Source organism: Perognathus longimembris, chromosome 10 (assembly GCF_023159225.1).
Source record: "Perognathus longimembris pacificus isolate PPM17 chromosome 10, ASM2315922v1, whole genome shotgun sequence".
Lineage (NCBI taxonomy): Eukaryota > Metazoa > Chordata > Mammalia > Rodentia > Heteromyidae > Perognathus > Perognathus longimembris.
In genome coordinates, this window is record NC_063170.1 from 2,229,950 (window position 1) to 2,235,660 (window position 5,711).

Here is a 5,711-nt window from a genome sequence, read left to right on the forward strand (position 1 = left end):
AGACACACCACACACACACACACACACACACACACACACGCACACACACGCATGCGCCCATCAGCCTCCGCTGTACTGGGGTTGACCATGGAAATCCACGGATTGAGAGAGAGGCCGAGTGAAGCCTGCACATGTCCCGAGGACCCGGGCAGGGAGGTCGTGTGCTGCTGAAGGGAGCCCGGGAGTCCCCAGCTCCGGCGCGGGCCCTGCGGCAGCTGCCGCCTGCCCTGGTGTGAGAGGGGCACAGTTGTGGGCTAGAAATGTGGGAACGGCTGCAGCCAGGGCTCAAGTGTGACGCTCAGGAGCAGAGAGCCAGGTGAGGCATGGTGGAAAGCAGACACTGGTGTGTGTGCTACAGAGCTGCGCCTAGCCGAGAAATACACACACAGTCCCGGGACTGAGGAACTAAAGAGCGCAGGAGGCGACATAGACATCAGCGGAGTTAGTGGCACACGTCTGTAACCCAGCAGCCATGTGAGAGGCAGAGGCGGGAGGGACAAGGTTCCAGGTAAAAAATATCAGACAAAAAGCCGGAAGTGGCGCTGTGGCTCAAAGTGGTAGAGCGCTAGCCTGGAGCAAAAGAGGCACACATTAAAAATAAAAGCGGGCGTGGCCGTGTATGTCGGTCACCTGCACTGTGCCGGAAGCCTGAGCGGGGAGACGAAAGTCCAGGCCAAGCCGGAAGGGAAGAAAGATGAGACCCTGGCCGAAAAATCACCCAGTAATTAAAATAACACACTCTGGGAATTTTGATGGAGCCTCCCAAGTCCGTGCATTCGGAACCAAAACTTGATTACCAGGCTCAGCTTCTCTCTATTTTGCTTGGACTGTGTGTGTCAGGAAGGTAGAACACTGAAGTCCTCGCACCACCGCTCATCAGTGTGAACCCACTTGGAGATAGTCCCCGTGGAGTCACACGGTCTAGCTGATGCCACCCTGGCGTGGATTGGGGGCGTTAACCTAGTGACTGATGTGTGAACTGGGCACAGAGACGGGGTGGCAGTGACGTGGCTAAGCGCGTGGTCCCCAAGGATGGCTACCGCCACCACAGGGTAGGAGAAAGGCAGTGCAGCTCCCTGCCCCGAGGCCCAGACGAGCCTGCCCTGGCTCCCGGACGGAGGCCCGGCTTTGCTACTTTGTCACAGCGGCACTGACCAGAGCGGAGTCCTCCTTCTGGGGACCAGAACCGGCTTGTCGCCTCCCTAGGACCTCCACCTTCAGACAGATGTGCCCCGGAAGCCAGGGTGGGGCCAGGCCGGTTGCTGGCAAGCTCACAGCGAGGGAGCTGCCCACAGCCCGTTCCCCCGCCTGGCGGAGCCGGCCGGGCCGTCCACCCTGCGAAGCTGGCCTTTCGTCAGCCAGCTGCCTGGAGAACAGGGACACAGGACAAAGCGCTGCGGGTGGCAGTCCCGCTCCAGGGGTCTCCTCAGGCCATGCAAAGAGGGGCAGCAGCCACCCCTCATCTCCGTGTCTGCCCTGATTGTCAGCTGGACATTCCCACCCTAACACAGGCTGCCCACGCGCGAATCCTGGCTCTGCCCCTACCACCCGTGGACAGGACGTATCGTAGCTCACTGCCCAGTGCTCCGCCAAGCCCGAGCCAGGGCCCGCGAGCACGGAGGACGCCACACACCCGAGGCTGTGGACTCGACGGCCGGCACGGCGGCTGCTCAGCACGGTGGCATTGCCGGTCACCGGCGTCCCCTCCCTCGCTCGTAACACGAGCCCCCCCACCCCCACCATTGTCTCACTAGCTTGCACGGAGACGACTCCAGCGGTGTCCTGCCCCCCCCCCCCCGCCGCGATCGCGTGGAGTTTATCCTTCAGCAAAAGTCCAGAACGCTGCCCGGGTCGCTCACTCCTAAGCCGCCCACACCCACAGCGGGAACCGCGCGGCGCCGAGGCCGGTGCGGGCTTCCTCAGCTCTCCCGACAAAGCCCGAGGACAGCGCTGTCTCCCGTCCTTCCTCCGCGCTGGCTACCGTGCGGACGTGACGGCTGGAGCTCGTGCAGCCTGCGAGGCCGCGAGGCGCTGCGCGAGGCACGGCAGGCGGGCGCAGCGAGTGTGGAGGGGAGGGCGCCCCGCGTGTCCACCGCCGCCCCCGGGGAGGGGAGGGCGCCCCGCGCGTCCACCGCCGCCCCCGGGGAGGGGAGGGCGCCCCGCGTGTCCACCGCCGCCCCCGGGGCTCGAGCACGGAGTTCTCTCTGTGGACATGTGAGGGGGACACGATCTAGTGGACATTCCTCTCTTGCCTCCCTTCTTCCTCTCCCTGCCTCTCTCTTCCCCCCTTTCCTCCATTGGTCCCCCTCCCCCCCACACACACCCGCTTTCTCCTTCGACGTAGTTGGCTGGGTTCTGCCTGCCCCACGTGGTTCTCCTGGCTGATGAGGCGCAGCGAGCGGGAGCGGGCTGCGGCGGAGCGCTGCAGGGGGACCCCGTCACCCGGCGGCTCATCCCGGGTGAGCAACCCTGCGCGGGCTCCGCCCGGCCCCTGGGGCGCCTGCTCCGGCCTGACTAGACACGCGGGGCAGCAGGGACCGCGTCTACGGCCGCCAAACCACACCCGTGGAGTGCCCAGGTGGAGCCCCGTGGGCAGGGCACGCCCGCCACGCCAGCCCCGGGGGGGGGCACAGGGATCAGGACCGTGGGGCCGCGCTAAGCCACACACGACCACCCTGTGCGCAGAAGCAGCATGGCTCTGCTGAGGATGGATGCGGAGTCGGGGGGGGGTCCCCGACATTCCCGTGGCTCCCGCGTGGCTGGGGCTGTGGGGTTGTAGCGGGACCGTCGCAGGAGGGGCTGCGTGGAGCACAGGCCTTGAGCTCTGCACAGCCCTCGGCTTCCTGGCGCCGCGGGGCTGAGCACCCGCTAGGAGAGCCACAGGCCGGTGGCCGGGGTGGAGGGCTGACTCCAGACTGGAAGGCTAGACTCACAGGGGGACAGGTTCCAGGGGGAAGAGGAGGGGTGGAGGTCCGTCTCATGGTCCCCTGCACGATCTGCCTGCCCGCAGAGCCCTCTCCGTCCCTGGGTGCTGGCCCTGCGCCCGCTCCTGCCCTGGCCTCCCTGGGCCTGGCCGGGGCCTGGCTCGGCCGCTGCTGTGTGCTCCCCGGGGGGCGAGGGCCGCAGCCCCGCCTTGGCGGCGGGCAGGGCCCAGCCGGGCTGCTTCCTGCCTGGCTGCCACGGCCAGCTAGCCACCTTGCGCAGCTGGGGAGGGGGGGCGGGGGGGCATGGCCTGTGGTTGCCTTGGCCCCAATCTGGGCTCTGAGTTGCTCAACCCACCATGCTTTTCCTGTTCCGCTTTTCCCAGGCGGGCTAACTCCCGCTCCGCGCGGCCCCAGCCCGGGTGGGCTCACCGCACGGAAGCGCGCCCCCCGCGTGCGGCCCCCGCGGCCTGTCGGGGCTCTGATTGCCCCGGCGTCTGCCCTCCGGGTTGCCTAAGCGCCCGTGAAGAAACTCCTCTCCCTGGCCTTGGCGTTTTGAGGAAGGAGCTGCGCCATCTGTCTGCAGCCGGGCCCCACGGTGGCGGTCACGGCGACGGGTCCCCGCCACCACCCACGGCCGCGGAGGACCCGGGCCCGTCGCCCCTCAGCCACGGCCCGGCCCGGCTGACACACGCCCGGCAAGGGCGCGGCGGGAGGCTGAGGACACCGGGCCCCACGGCTGGCCCACTCGAGACGCCTGAGCGCAGGAGCTCGGTCAGGTCCCGGGGCCGCGCCAGGGCCCGGCCGCTCCACACTCTCCCCCTTTCCCCAAGAGCCTGAGCTGCTGCCGAGCCTCCCGCGACACCGCCCGCGGCCCGGGCCCCGCAGGTCTTCCAGGCCCGAGGAGCAAGCCGGAGCCGGCTCGGGCGTAGCCAGCTCCCCGGGCAGCCGGGCCAGGCCCAGGCTCGTGGCGTTCCATGCCAGCCGGCGCCCGCTCGCTTTCCGAGGAGCATCCAGTCTGCGCGAGCACGCGGGTGCCTCGCCCGATCACCAACAGCTTTGCTTCCTGGGGTCCCACAGCCTGGAAGACAAAGCGGCCTCCCGCCCCAGCCCCCGAGGACCTGACACATTCTTAAGTGAGTTTCAGCTGGGGGCCCAGGACCCTCGGAGACCCATGCGAGGGACCCACGGGCGTCGCAGCTCCACGGCACACGGGTCTGTGTTCCCGCACGCACTTCTGGGAAGCGGCATTTCGGAGCTCTCCAAGCGGGAGTGGCGGGCTAGTGGGGCCTGCTTAGCCTGTGTGAGACCCCGAGTTCCACTCCCAGACCTGTGAGCGAATAAAGTCTGCTATTTCAGGACACCTTCACCCAGCTTGGGGCGACTAGTTACAGCAGCCCAGAGGAACCCAGACTTTGCTCTACCCACCTGGTGCCCACTGGGCTTCCTGCCCGTGTGTGCGCTCTCCACCTCACTTGCCACACAGCCCAGAAACACTGCTCGTCCACATTCAAGGGGCTCCCAGCTTGGGGTTTTCCAAATAGGCCACAGGGAACTTTGAGGAAGCCATGGCTTTGAGGGCTGGGAAAGTCCTCTGAGCAGCCTCATGACTGTTCCAGGTGGCCCAGACAGCGTGAAGAGGCATCCTCCCCACAGGGAAAGCCCTGCCTGGCCAGAGCACGCCTAGAAACACCAGGCAACCCGGAAGCCAGCCGCGGCCACACCGAAACTCCATGCCAAAGGCCCTTCCCGCTGACCACACGCTGTCTAGTGTCGCACACAACACAGATGTCCGCGAGACGGGACGGCTGTGAGTGCCAACTCCGCCAGTCGCGTCACGAGGTGCCTGGGAACTGTAGGGGGCAGCCGTTGTTGTTTTGGAGCTTGTGGAGATAATGGTCATGATTCGTAGTGATGACCATGATGACAGTGAGGGTGGGGGTGGTGATGAGGATGGCAAGAAAGCTGGTGATTATGGTGATGAAATTGGTGATAATGTTGGTGATGGCGACAATAGTTACAGTGATGGTATGCTCATGGTGATGAGGTTGGTGATGGGGAGTACGATGGTTATGGTGGTGATGGTTATGGTGGTGGTGGTGGTGGTGATAGCAGTTATGACAGTGATGGTGGTAGGAGTGATAATGATTACGATGGTTATGGTGGTGGTGGTGTTGATTACGATGGTTATGGTGGCGGTGGTGGTGGTGTTGATTACGATGGTTATGGTGGCGGTGGTGGTGGTGTTGATTACGATGGTTATGGTGGCGGTGGTGGTGGTGTTGATTACGATGGTTATGGTGGCGGTGGTGGTGTTGATTACGATGGTTATGGTGGCGGTGGTGGTGGTGTTGATTACGATGGTTATGGTGGTGGTGGTGGTGTTGATTACGATGGTTATGGTGGCGGTGGTGGTGGTGTTGATTACGATGGTTATGGTGGTGGTGGTGGTGTTGATTACGATGGTTATGGTTACAGTGGTGGTGGCGATAGTAGTTATGACGGTGATGGCGGGAGGGATGCTGATGGTTACGATGGTTACGGTAACATGCACGGTGCTGATGGTGGTGAGGATGGTGATGGCGGTGAAGATGAAGGCAAGACCTATCTCTGGACACCAGCTCCCCTTAGCAGAGGCCGTGGTTCGCGCTGCCTCACTGCTTCGTTGTCTCCCTGGTGCCTGGCACACAGTAGGCAGCCTGGTCCCGTGCGTGAGCCGCCACAGCGGCTCTGACACAGTCTTCCAAGTTGAGTGCTCATCATTAATATTGACTTGTGGTTTTCATTCCA